The following is a 15,044-nucleotide window of genomic DNA, read 5'->3' as shown; positions in this document are numbered from 1 at the left end:
ATGGACCAGTGAAATTAACAACTAACAGTGAGAGGGAACGCTGGAAAATCTGGTTATATGCAAGCTTCTCCTTTCCTTGTATTAATTTATTGTGTTCCACTGTTCTGATTTTAAGACTATAGTAAGGAGCCTTTGTGTTAGGTAGTGGTCAAGTGCAAAGGAAGTCATAAGATGAAAACTAGATATTGAATATCACTCATTTTCTCCTTAAAGTCCACACGGGCAGGCTCCTGCTGCACGCAGAAGAGCGCTGAGCTCAATGGTGCTCTGTCCAGGCACAGGTTCAACTTCACTGACCCAACAGTACAAACAAACAGGGAAAAACTGCTTCGATGCAGAGGCGTTATACACATTTTCATACAGTAAACATACTCCAAGTTCTCTTAGTAGCTTGTTTAGTAAAATAATTAAGTAATTAGAAACCATGCCTCGTTTTGTGGCCCTCTCTTCAAAGCGCAATTGAATTTACATCAAGCAACTTTCGAGTATACTTACAATGGATGGATTTCAGAAATTTTTGGCTGGCTTGGAAGACTCTGATCAGTCCTTTGAGCAGGGTACCGACTCGTCAGATTTTCCAGTACGCTACAACAGAGATCTGCAGTGAGCGAGAGCGGATGTGCAGCTTCTCTGGCTGCACTGCAGGAAAGTCGGATCTGGAGGACAGAGCTAGGGCCACCAGGCACCTTCCTCCCCCCTGCAGCTGGGGGTCCCTCCCGGCAGGGTCCTTCAGTTCCACTTTCTCTAAACAAAGGCTTCCAAGTAGACAGCTGGAGAGCTGCCATTTTTGGTTTTCATGGTGGAAAATAATTTGTAGGGATAAACTACAATTTTGTGGTAAAAGATGTAAAATAGACATTTTCACTGAAAAGTAATTTACATATTGCCTCCTAAACATAACCCTAATGAGATAACTCTACTATAGTTCACAAAAGAGCATGAACGAATTCTACATCAGAAGTTTATCCCACCCCACGTTAGGGTTCAGAGCTCTTTAAAACATAGACAGCTATATCCATGTCTCAAAACAGAGACCGCACATGTAGATGTTGTCAACTTCCAGTTAAAACAACAAGACACAGCTACCCAGTCTGTGCAAATGAGCCCATCTAGAGACATTTTTCCCCTCTATAGAAAATATACTGACTCCCATTCTCTGCCTACGCTTGCTCTGGGTCTTAGGTATCTCCTGAAAGATCTGAACAATCAGATCCAAATTCCTTGTGTATACAGAAAGGCAGAACACAATAGAAAAGGTATTTATAATCAGATTCTGAAACACTCATACTATGGTTTCAAATCAAGCTGTGGGTATATTTTTAACCACTTAAGAGTGCCAGCAAGTATTTAAAGACTAAAAAGACTTAGCAGAAAGGTGAAGGTACAGCAAGGTAGCAAGATATTTGCCGTCTGGAGCTACCCACAGGTACTTATAGATGACCCACTTTCTGTGCACTTGCAAGGAAGGAAACATCTGCATTTCTGAACTGACAGCAATATTGCAACTCAGCAGGTACAGGCAGGTTTTGTCATGAGATTTAAACTAGAGGCATACTTTGTAACTACACCAGCATCTTGCTTTTCTACTACTCATTTCTTTATTTCTGCTGACAACTGTCTCCCTGTCCAGATTTGTAGGGGCACAATACATTAGAAAAACTCTTCAGAGTTCAAATTTGAGTTTCAGTTCAGTAACTAACACCAATATAGCAAAGCCCTTAGGCATTTCTAGCACCTTCACTGATCTGAGAAGTACTGTAACTAGTAGCCCTGAGGCAACAAAACACACCGAATCTGAATAATTCTGAGCTTACAGGCAGGTCCCCATGAATCAGTGCAGATACTGTAGCACCAGAGATGCCTGAATTTTTTGTTGGATTATACCTATACTAAACCAACCGCAGAAGAACCCGCAACACGACTTATATTGGCATGAACTTTTTAAGCTCAATTGTTTTACACAACATTTCTATTTATGCTAATGTAAAGACTGCTCTCCAGAAGCATATCAGATAGTTATTACAATTACTTCATCTAGAACCTCTTTTCACAGGTGACAAGACCAAAAAGGCTCCGCTACTTCATCAAATCCATCACGCTATCAGCAACAATCTATAATAGCTTTCCTAAACTGCTCCTGGTTTACCTTATAGCCATGATTTTACTCTCATAGGAAGATGATTCTAGGACCTCACCTTTCTAACAGTTAAAAGCTTTCCACTTCACTCACAGTTTTTCATGATGTGTTTAAATCTATGTGTTTTTTCAGTGCCAGTTCTGTGTTTCAACACAAACATGTAGAGCTTTTTGTCTATCAGTCATCGTACTACTGTTTGTTATTACTATTGTTTTGCCCCTTAAAAGCAAAACCACTATGGTGTAGTGAAATTATGACACTAACTCCATCTTTTTTACATTTATTATAACCATTTAATTTGTTTAAGTGTTCATGAGTTTTTTCCACCCACAGGAGATTCATTCCTTTGTCTTTAACAAATTATTCTCTAGATTGTCAATACATTTTTGCAGGATCAAGTCTACCCTAAACAGTGGGGTTTTGCAGAAAAATTCACTGGTAAAATACAAAAGGGAAGTGCCTTTCCAGTGCTCTGTCAAGGCAGGATGTTTTCCAGGTTTTCCTTTAGTAGCATAGAAAAGTTAGGATTTCACAGATCTTTACACAAATTCCTAATCTTCATATTAAAATAGTTTGCATTATGGCAGAATAATATGAGTGTAAAATAATAATAAATAGTCACAAGAAGTGACTTTTTCATAAATTAAAAATAATAAAATTATGCTTCAAATCTCAGTGTCTCTGCTCATTCGGACAAATCTTGTCCACAGTGTGATATTAGCATGGCCCTTTCTTCACTGTTAGGGTCTAAAAAAAAGTTGAATTCCAGACAAATAATAGTCTGAAAAATAAACACAGAAGGCCATAGTCTGGCTCCTAACAGGCATCCAGACATATAGACCTGTATCTTGGCACTGGCATGTCGCTTTTAGTTCGACTGAAGTTCTACTCCCAAAAAGGACTAGAGAATGGTCAATTATTCAGCAGATCTGTTCCACATGTAGAGTTAAGCTTGTGTCACCTGTGTTTTCATAAATACAAACGTTTAGTACTGATTAGCAGTATACAGCAAACACAGCCATGAAATACTCCTTTAGAAGGAGTCTTGCCCTTCTAACGCACCAGGAGCAAGCTTCTCGGGAAAACAACAATTAGGTCACAAGTTGTTAACAACCTACAATCAAAACACTAATATCTGCTAAAAATAAATGGTGTAACATGTTATTAAACTTAAAATGAGACACATCTTCTGTTCATAATGTTCAACATAATATACAATTTGGCACACCTCTGTCAACTGGAAATTGAAACAGATTTTGTTTAAAAATCATTTCCCCAGGTTTTTCTGAAGTCCTTTTATCATGAAGAAGTACAAATCATTTCTGTATCAAACAGGAATTTTTTTTTTTCAATTTAGAATGATAACTCATTCAAAATATTATGCAGATATATGTGGACAAAGCCTTCCAAAAATCTCTCCCATCATAAATGAGGACATTCATTTTGAGTAGAATTACAATTTTCATTTGCCCTGAAATTATTGCTTATTATTTATAACACAAAAATATCCATTTAAGTAGTAACGAAGAGAACATTATAAAAGTTCTCTTCTTAATTGGCAGAAAACAAAAAAAAAAATTTTACAGATCTATGTTGTAGTTGCAGAATTAAATGCTCCTGTGAGTCTATACTGATATTCATAAAGGAGTAAGAACAGCTGAAGACAGAAAAGGGGGAAAAACAAAGTTACTATAAGCTGGCTTGGTTCAGTTAAAAAAAATATATTTTATTATTATAGATGGCAAATACTATATCGATTACAGAGTCTAGAGTGTCACTACTGCAAATGCTGTACAAAGCCAAGCAGGGACAGCGAGTCTCAAGAAGTGAAACCTCTTCTGCCTACAAAGTCCCTTCTGCACAGAGCAGATGCCGGGCAGGTAACAGACCAAAGACAGCGACCACAAACAGAAGGAAATTTCTCAGCCCGATTTCTACTACAGAAAAGTCAATAGGAATATTTTAAACAAAAAACTAGAAAATAAAATGCCAATCTTATTCCCTGAAAGCAAAACCACTTTGCAAGAAATTACCTTTTTTTTGCAGCAAACATGGATGTTAACATTGTGCTTTTACCTCACGGCTGCTTTTCAGTGCTTGGCACTGCCAAGCCTTCCTACAGCCCCAGCAGCACCCTGAAAACCCTCCCCAAGAGGAAATCCCGTTGCAGCAGTGTAGCTTTATGGTGTCTTTTTAAACTTTTATATTTAATGTGTTTATTAGTAAATAAGTAAAATGGACAAAAATATCAAAGACTATGTTTTTACTAGTGAATCTGAAATACTAGTATAAAGTAGAGCTAAGTGGAAGTGGACAACGGAATGAAACAATTGAAGTGTTTTCCCTAAAAATCACTAAAATGAGAATAAGAGCAAGAAAAATATTTGGTCCTGATATGCTTTGAAGTGTTTCATCTCAAAAATCTGAAATTCATGGAACAACTGTCTCTCTGCAGCAAAGCAAATGAATCCACATTATCAAACAGAAGATCTTCATGTTTTGACACAGAGGTATTACAGCTTTCTGCTCTCAAGTCATTATGTTTAGAAGTTTGAGGTCTATGTGTTTAGGCATGCATTTTTTTTCCTAAAAGAAACCAAAAGCTAACTGTATTATTGCCACACCAAATAAATAAAAAAATACTGGTGTCCAATTGTCACAAAATCGTACAGTAGATTTACATTTTGTACAACTTCTCTTTAAAAAAAGTACATTTTCATTTTTAAATTTGCTATTCTGCAAATACAAAACTTGAAACATTTTTTCCCCCCCACAAAGTATCTGACTTTACACTGAAGAAGAAAATATACAAACACTACTACATGGACCTGAAGCAGCTTTGAACATTACATACCTGGACAAAAACAAACCAGGCAGGAAAACAGGCTGATGCTACAAGTGAGAGGAAAAAAACAACCCTACCAAAACAACAACAAAAAAACATAACAGAAAAAAAAAAATGCATGCTTTTCAATAAAAAATTAAACTAACCAAATACTCCAGTGAATTGGCTGGGTGTACAATGCCAATTGCTGAAGCTGGAACTGAGACGGTCCTGGCCATGCCATAGAGTTGCTGAAGAAAATCTCAGTCTCCGTGTTTTAGCTTTGTTGTCTCAAGAAGATCCAATTTCTTGTAGTGAGGTGCTGGGAAATAAGAGACTACACTAGAGTTCATGATAACCAAATGCTATATAATCTCTAACTCTGGAATAAAATAAATAAATATGCATATATGGGGCTTTATCAGACCAACACTAGAAGCAAGTTCAATGCCTGAAGATTTTAAATAACATACATATAGGATGCATCCTATAAACAAGGACAGAAAAGACCTTTCAGATTTGAAAGAGTTTAGGTGTTCCAGGTGGAAAAAGGACAGTAGCTGCAAAATGTCATCAGTCAAATAGTTCCAAGGATAATTTTCAGCTGAAGTTCTACACACGAGTTTAAGTATTTTGCTTCAATTGGATTGATTAGATAAAATATATCTTAATAATTACACATGATCAAACAATGGCTTTCAAATGTTATACTTTCCATAATTTCAAAGATTAGAAGATTAAATAGAAGATGGATACCATCTACTCTGACTTCCCAAATAGTGAAAAACATACTGCTTTCCATTCCCAAAATGGAAATTTTACTTAGAAAAATTAAAATAAGAATATTTTAAAATTTAATTTCTCAAAACTTTTGCAATTTGGGAAAGCTGTCATAACTCTTTCCTGCAGAAAATTTCAGTTTTGGTGAATTAGCAGTTCTGGATGAAAAGGTTTTAATAAAAAAGTTTAAATAATTGACTTCATTGTAAAAGCCACGTGACTAATTCCCATAACAAAAGTGCCCAGCTTCAATACCCAAACATTTCCAATATAGCACTCTCAACTCATCTGAAACACATTTGCCAAGCCAAGAGCAGAGGATTCACTGCCAGTTTTCAATGTTCCCAGGCCTCTGTTGAGAGGATACTTTCCTGATATGTTCAGTGTCATCCGTACTTATTTGTAGTGACGATATTGATTTTTTCTGTGAAGTCTAGAAAAATTCTTACTCTAGGTAGTCTGCAGTCTGTTCAACAGGACATTAAAAACAAGAAACTAGATGAGGTATTGCTAAAATTATGAACCAGTAAAGGGGAGTTTCTCTGTCTGCTGAAAACCGATGCTTTCACAGTACCCCTGCATGCGATGTCTGCAACTAGAGAAAGCTCAGCAGAAGGTCTACTGCACGTGAACTGAAGAAATTCATAGGCACGATATTTGGATCATCTCTGACAACTGGATAATGAGAAAGAGCACAGTCCTGGTACACGTGATTGGATGTAATTGCACATCAATAAGCACTGTAGATGACAAACAGAAGAGTGGTGCAAAAATATACTGTGGTTGGCAACAGTGGGTGAAGAGGAACTTTTGGCATATACAGGCACAGAAGCTTGTGTGGAGGCAGATTACTTACCAAAGAGTTTCTCACTTTTTAACTTTGACAAGCATTTTCTTTCAATGTTGATTATGTACCCGAACTAAATGTATTGTTACACGGAGATTGACAGATGCAGTTCACGTTTCAACTCCTGTCCGTTTAATTCATGAGCAATAGAAGTATGATGAAAGTCTAATGGCATCAACAGTTTTAACGTAACTCTGTGGAAAAAAAGATTTGCTGAAATATTTGTCCAGATTGGATACATCAACTGAAGCAGACAACAACGAGTCCAGGATAGTAAGGCGATGTGATGGGTAAGTAGATCGCAATCACCATCTCCTGAAAAATATGAAAGCCAACAGAGGTCTCTGGAAATGCATTGACTATTATCTTCATGTTCTTAATCAGAGTTTAGGTGTTGTCACATCCGATTCTGAAGCGGGATGAAAATCTGCCATAGGAAATGTAAAATATTCTATTTTAGTAATCAAAGTTATATGACAGGCAACTTAGATCCACTTGCAGCCTCCAAACCTGCACAGGTACCCCAGTGGAGTTCTTCTACGCAAGGTGAGGTTCACAAAAGTTGGTGCACGATATCCAGGTGATGAAGAAAAAGACTCAGGCTGTGTTTTCCGCAGTCTGTGCACAGCGCCACAGTCTCGGTCAGCTCTGAACAGTGATGAGTCTTCACGTGGGCAATGCCCTCTGCAAGACGAGCAGCAGACCCAAGCTCCTGAGTAATCATGGTTACAAAGAATTCAGTGTAACTTTTTCCGAGTGTAGACGTGCGAGCGCTAACATCCTGGCCAAATACCAGCTTGGATAATTATTTTGCCTACCAAAATGTCCCCGTTTTCATTTGAATAAGGTATTCTTCATTTCCAAAGCTGTTATAGAGTGCTGTTGAGCGCTGTTAAACAGCTGCAATATTTCACCCCAGAGATGGCTGCATTTCAGTTGTGGGTGATGTGATCCAAAGAGTTTGAATATCAGTTTAATCACTTTGGCATCCTTCAGGAACAAAGTCACTATTTAAATGTAAGATTATTGTGGAGAATAGAATTGTCAATAAATGTAGTAATGTCTATCTCTAACTATAAGCAATTACAGAGCTAATCTCCAACTCTCAAAAAATAACACCAGATGGTATTTTTCAGAAAAGTCAAATGTAGAATATTATATTTTTTTGCATTTTTGAGTACATCATGATGGCAAATAATATTATGTGAATCCTGCAAGTACAAGAAAAATCTGCAAGTATAACATTCTTCTCTTCCAGCGAACATCCTGTGAATTCATAAATATTTACATTTTGCAAGTTATAATTATGTAGCACTGGAGGAAAAAAAAGCAAAAATAAAGTGACTGTATATACAAGTTTATAAAAGAATATTCATAAAATAAAAATGGGCATTGTTCTTAAAATGATACCTACTGTGTTTTTATTGTCTGTATGCCAAATCTACCTCTCTCTCAGTTGGATAAAATCATACTTGTAGGTTTGAACAACTATTGATTTATTAATATAGTTTCTATTAATAGTGGTAAATCATTATGTATGTACTCATCACGGTAGGTATTTGCTAAAATAGCAAGAAAAGTTTGTATTGCTACAGGGATAATCCTCCTTCACAAAATGACAAACACAATTACAGATGCAGTCCAAATACATATTTTGTGGAAAAAACACAATTACCTAAATTCATACAGTTAAGGGCTATCTTGTTATTGGTATTTTTTTAGCTGGATTTTTTGTATTAGTTGGCTTGGTTCAGCAATTTATATACCAGAGGATAATTTTAGCTTTAATGAATCTGGACTGCATTAAAGTCTTGAAGTTCAGATTTCAGTTGCATGAATGTTACTTTTTCAGCAACCAGGGTAACTATTCATTGAAGACTATTTATATTGAAGGAATTTTACCATTTTGATTCATGAATAATCCATGAACAGATGTTGATTTTTACAAGTTCAGTTGTTATTTGAAATTGTTTGAATACTTTATATAAACATATTGCAACCTCTGGGTTATTTGTATATTTTTTGTTCTATTACAGTCTTCAACTATTCATTGTAAGATAGATTGTCTCCTCATACAAATAAATCCTTACCAATGTAAATAAAACGGTTGGACAAGTGACCCAGGTGTATTATTCATGATGTAAATTCTTTAGGGGGGAAAAAAAATTATCATCCTTTATGACCAGAAAAATCAACTTTTACAAACAGGAAAAAAGACAAGAGAAAATAATCTGTGCAAATGCGTAAAACATGGACTGTAAAAAGGTCAATTCCTCTGAATGTTTCTATGAAAGTAAAAACTGTGCACAACTGTTCATGGCAAATAGAAAAGGATTTATGAACATAAAAGTACTTTGATATCTTAATTAATAGTTGTAAAATCATCTTTTTCTCTCTCTAAAGTATTTGTTCAGTCGTATTGTTGAGATAAAAACAAAACCACAGTGGCAGCACCTTTCCCTTGTAGACAGACTTTCATTTTTGACCAGGACAGCTTTTCTATTTTCCCTGTTTCTCTGCAGGCAAACCATGCATTTCTTACTCTTGATTTCCGTTTTCAGGCATGCCAAATTTGCATCCACACCATGCAGTTTATCACAGGAGAAACCTGTGAACACAGCAGGCAACTTTCTAACAGTAATTTTTACCTTGTTAACTAGTGCAATATTACACTAATTCCAGACAGTCAATGCCAGAATTTCCAAAAAGGAAAAAATGTTGCTACAACTGTTAGACTCCATCAGGTTTCCAAACCACTTTAAGCAATTGAATCCAAAGTCCTTGCAGAACACGAATCCTTCCCTCTTATCCTTGAGTTCAATCACTTTGTTGCACCTTGCTGCAGTCGCTGGACAGACATGTATTGAAAAACAGAGCATGACTCTAGAAGGCAGCTTGGGGTGGTTTCTTGGAGCTGCAACCTCCAGGTTTTCCTGACCATCTGTGGAAGATTTATGTGGTAGTCTACAGAACAACTTACAAAACTCTTCAGAGACCTTACAGGCCCATGTTCTGGGAAGCAATTCACTTTTTTGTATCGATACACCACCTTAATGAGTAGAAAGAAATAGTCAGCAGGACCATGGTGACAGATCGGCACTGGCTGTCCAGTTTATAGATGAATTTGGGGAAGACAGGTGGGGAGGTTGGTGGGATTCTTTGCTTATGTCTGTTACTTTTTAGAGCTAATTTTTACATGGTCAGGAAAAATCTGAAGTTTGGCTAGTTATCACAGCTGTAAGGAGCCTGGCTTCTGCGCTTGGGCACTAGCCCAATACCCCCGACAGCCAGGGAGCAAGGCTTAAAACTCAAATTCTAAGCAAGTTGGAGATTTTGATCTACACCTGCAAGGCACATTAAGGTTTTTTGTTTATTTGTTTGTTTTTTAATGCTTGGAGAGTTAGTGGTGCTGTCTGTGTGGCAAAAATGCGATTTTTATTCCCGAATCTCTCTCCATGCAGCATCTTAATTGAAGCTTATAACCGAGTCATTAGACCAGGTATGTTTATATGTTACCACGTATTTCAATGTCTTAAATATACTAATCCTCATAGTTGACAGCACTTCTGTTGCAATGACCTGCAGTCATCTGATCAACTTTCAGAATACTTACTAGCTATAATCAAATATATTCTCATCTCTTATTTGAACAAATCAAACAGAAATTGAATACATTTTTTTATGAACACTAGCAATATGTTCTCTTCTCTGATAATTTTGACATTAAAATTCCATTTTAATAATCCCATCCTTCAGGCTTTGCAGACTCTTAAGGTATTAAAGCAAAAATTATCCTAAGCAGTTAGATTATAATGTATTTAAAGATTAGACATTTCATGTTGAATATTAACTGCTCCACTTCCTAGGGAAAAAAAATGATGCACGACTCTCTTCTTGTATAATTTATACATTTTTTTGATAGGTTGACTACATGAAGTTCAAATCTTTTATGAAAAAATACTATAAAATATACTCATAGTCGTGTGTTATATCAAAAAGCTGTATAAAAAGGTAAGAGAAAACATTTTGTTTAAATTATTAGCATATTTTGATCCTTCCGCAGTACACAAAATGGATGTTCAATCTCAATGCAGCCTATCAGACTTCTGAGCTAAGGCAAGATTGCAAGTATTTTACTATCTGAAGAACTTTTATTTACGTGCCATAAAAGATGGGACACATATTTGGACTTTAGGTTTCATAATAATACAAAATATACAAGCATTACTTAATCCTTTAAAACACAGAAAATACACCAAAAATTAACTTTTAGCCAAACTCATATTTTAGGTATTTGCCCAACTCATGATAATCCCTGATGAAAGCATTATTAGGCTGGGACAGAATTCTGTACTTAAAATTGACCAGTGGGAGGATTATGTCCTGTAACCAGAGTAGTTTCCATCACTGCTTGCTCTTACCTTGCTTTCCTATCACACACCATCGATGAACTTCTCTATCTACACATCTGCTCTGTTTCTAGACTTGACGCATGACTGCTCTACTTCTTGCACCCCCCCTGCACAGGGGCCTCTTGACTTACTCTGCATTTGCCTCTTGTCTTTCACTGTCTCTTTTAACTCTTCATCAGAAAGTGATGTGACAGCTATCAGAATCAAACAAATCAGCTACCCAGCCTGGGAAACCAGCGGCTACACGCAGTATTCATCGTGCGATGTGGTGCAATCTGTGCCAAGGCGGTATGGTCCATCACCTCACACTGTCTGTGAAGGACCCTGCTCTCCTCTGGGGCATCAAGGAGAACACAACAGTAAAACCTGCTGCCCTAACTTTCTGCTGTATTTTTTTCCAACACAGCTAGATTTGATCTTAAGCCTATCCTGCTGCTTAGATTCACCTTGTTTATTTATTATGTTCTTTGGTGTTTGTTTACCATGGAATGCTCAGAAACAGGTCCGGACCCAGAATAACCATTCAGCAACAGCTCCCCCAACTCGTTACTGGCACGGACATCATCCACTTGCTGCAATTAGCACTGGCAGACCCAAACAAATGTCCATCTAGAAAGTCTGTGTAGGGTAAGTGTCATGCTTTAAGCTTGCCCACTGTCTTATTCTGCAATAGCTTCTCTGTGTAGACAAACCTTCACCTACAGACAAAAATAAAAATCCTTTCTTTTCAGAGTTTCTCCTTCTGAACACACAACTTGCAATGTAGCTCCAAAGGACCCCAACCCTCTTCTGCCAGTTCACCCAGCGGCGGAGATACCTGATGACCCCTTTGCAAGGCTTCCTCTCCTTGAGGCAACCAGTGCAGGGTGTTTCTCCTCTGCTAGTATAAGCAGGGGGGAAAATCCTGTAATACAAAAGAGTCTTTTTCCCATTGGTGGGTAAACAACGTCAGAGACAGCCTGGCTTTGTTTCCACACTGTATTACACCACGAATACACACCCTTTCCTGTACTATTACTTGTTCATATTTTAACAATGTGCTTTTGCCATTAGAAGAGTATTTTGGGTTATTTCTGTGAAACATTTAACATCTTTTCTTTGTCCTTTTGCCTTGCCCTTCAATTTTGACTGTGATTGATCTAAGCGCATTTAGGACATTAAGGGCAAACTAAATTGTTGTTTATACTGTTAAATGTAAAAAGCATAATGGTAGGGTAGTGTCTATATTCTTGGAAATAAGTACACTTGTCTGATTTTTATTACATATCTTCTCTACTGATGTGTACTGAGCCAATTGTGGGGTCTCTGTTGAAAATGCGATATTAATGTTTAATACAAATCTCTGCAGGATGTGTCAACCTGAGCATACGCTAAGCAACTCAAAACAAAGAAAAAAATGTTTGCTTTTTAGGAGACATGCTCCAAGAATGCCTAAACAGACAACCACAGGGCTGGTAGACACAGGTAGGCGACAGACATGAGTTATCCCCTTCACCAACCACCACTGCAAGTACCTGGCATCAGCATCTGCCCTGGCTCTGTGGTCGTCTCCCGGGGCACTGCCAGCCCCCGGGATATGGGCTAAAATAGACTTCTGTAAACGATGCAGCTCATAGAGAAAAGCCTGGGAAATCTGGAGACAAGAACCCACCAGGACTTTTTCCAAGCAAGATACACAATCTGGTGGCCTGTGCATGCAAGGGCTGTTAGTCCGTCCGCAGCTCTCTGAACAGACACACACACACACACACCGCTTTGCCTGCCCAGATGTTTTCTGGTTAATAATGAGGTCATCCGCAATGCCAAAAATGTGGCCTTGTAGTTCTCCAGCACTCTTGGAAAGCCACAGAATGTTTAAGGGGGATGGAAATATTAAATAAAACATACGTATAAAGCACAATAAATCAAATGAATTTGTTTAGATGAAAAGCACTTTTTTGTTTTTGTCAGCACAGCAATTGTATATTCCACAATTATTATAATGTTTTCTGACATGAAACTGCTGTGTATCTGACTGCTGTATCTGACCCAGTCTTCTGGTTTCACCCCTTCTTGCTTTAAGGGACAGTTCTTAAGAAAATATCCATATTTCATAGCACTGCACCATTTCCAAGGTCAAAATTAGAAAAGGAGGAATACAAAATTAGAATAAGATAATGCAAAGCATTGCTGGATCTGTTCGTCAGCCACTAGCCCCAAAAAAGCATTGAGAAAAGGAGTGAAAAGGGGATAATTTTTTTGACTTTCTGCACTGAAACCATAGGCAAAGCCATACAGGTGACTGAAATGCCCGACCTCAAACAACCCAGAGGAGAGACGTTGCTGCGCTGCAGCCTTGCTTCTCCATTGGAAAGCTGTTGGCATCACCCTCGTGATCATTCCACGCCACTGTTTTTGCTTTACAACTTTACATTGAACCGCAGATAGCATCAGGAGGTCTAGAGCCCAGCACCAAACCGCTGAGCGTTGCTCCTACCGTAGTGTTGTAGAGTCCCTAAAGTCAGAGACCCCAAAACGGAGAGGGTTATGGAGACCCAGGGCTGGTTCTACTCCAGCCGGGGGAACGCTGCCTGGGGACCACAAAGCCATGGGGAGATGCAGCTTTTTTTCCAGGCTCACGCAGCACCACCTATAGACAAAAAGACTACATTTCTCCGGAGTATTTGGGAAATGGAAAATACTCCTACCCACGTTACAGCATCTTTGTGTACGCTGCTTTTCCCCCTGCTGCCTCAAAAGCTCAGGTGAAGAGCAGGGCTAGAAGAGGTTTGAAAGGTCCTATCTATAATCCAGAAAGAAATCCTGAGAAACCACAGGAGGTAAATGAGAGGGATTGCCTGGCACCAAATACAAGGATCGCAGGCCCAGAATATCAACTTTTGCGAAAAAAGACGGGCAGTTCCCGAGGATTTTTCACCCAAAACGAGGAGCGTCAATAAACAGCTATTTTGCAGATTTTCTGCTGTGACTCTTTTCTGTAGCACACAGACATCAAACTGGAACTAACACTATTGCTAAGAAATAGCACCCTGAATACTTCTCGCTTTGCCGTTGCCTTCTGCGTATCTCAGGCTCCGAGAGATGTCAGCAGCCTGCGCAACCTCAGCGCTGCAATCTGGAATTTGCCGTGAGAAGTGTCTCTGGAGCAGGGCTGTATGCAAGAACATAAAGGTTTGGGATTTTTTAATCATGTTTCTGTGCTTACAAAGAGAATCTTAAAAATGTGAAGCACGTCACACAGAGGCTGATGTCTCCCCATTTCCAGGCAGTATGACATGAATCGTGCCTGGAGAGATGCAAGGCCTAAAGATGACAATCTGCAGCACACTGAGAAGTGAAAATGTGAGTATCAAAAAAAAAAAAAAGCAAAGTTAGTTTTCATATAAATGAGAATGGAAATAAAGCAGAAAGGAAATCAAGTCCTAGAATCTAGACACTTGTTGCAGAATTTAGATCTGGCTTGATATTGAGCTAATATAAAGGAATGTCTCCTGAATTAAAATATTCTTGATGGACCCTTCTTATACTGGCTGTTTTCTTAATTTAATTAATTTTACAACTTTGGATGAGTTGAAACTTATAACATTTGTGTTTTTAAATTCAGGATTTAATGTCACATTTTATGCCAGTTAGTGATAATGACATATCTTGAACTTCAAAGGTGTCTAACCAATAAAAGATTCTCTGCAAGAGAAAATGCAGAGAGGAAAGAAAAAAGAAAAACTATATTTGAATGATTTTCCTCAAAAGTTGAATATTAAGCTCATTTTGAGAATATTCATATAATATTACATGTACAGTTTTCTTTAAAATTTTGACTAATTTGAATCTTCAGGATAGGAAACAACAGCAGCACCGTGATTCTCCTCTTCAGCCCATCTTTTATTTGTACAGCCCTGTAACACCATGATTTCATGCTACACATGTTGCTTGTTATAGATCCTAAAAATTCAATTTTCTTATCCCAGAAGGAAAGAGCTATAAGAGGTGAAGCTAGTCATTTGATCATAAAGTGTTGTCAACGCGAAGGAAACTGCTTTCGAA

This window comes from Opisthocomus hoazin, chromosome 9, assembly GCF_030867145.1.
Source record: "Opisthocomus hoazin isolate bOpiHoa1 chromosome 9, bOpiHoa1.hap1, whole genome shotgun sequence".
In the NCBI taxonomy this organism is placed as follows: Eukaryota; Metazoa; Chordata; class Aves; order Opisthocomiformes; family Opisthocomidae; genus Opisthocomus; species Opisthocomus hoazin.
Note: the sequence above shows the minus strand (reverse complement) of the source record.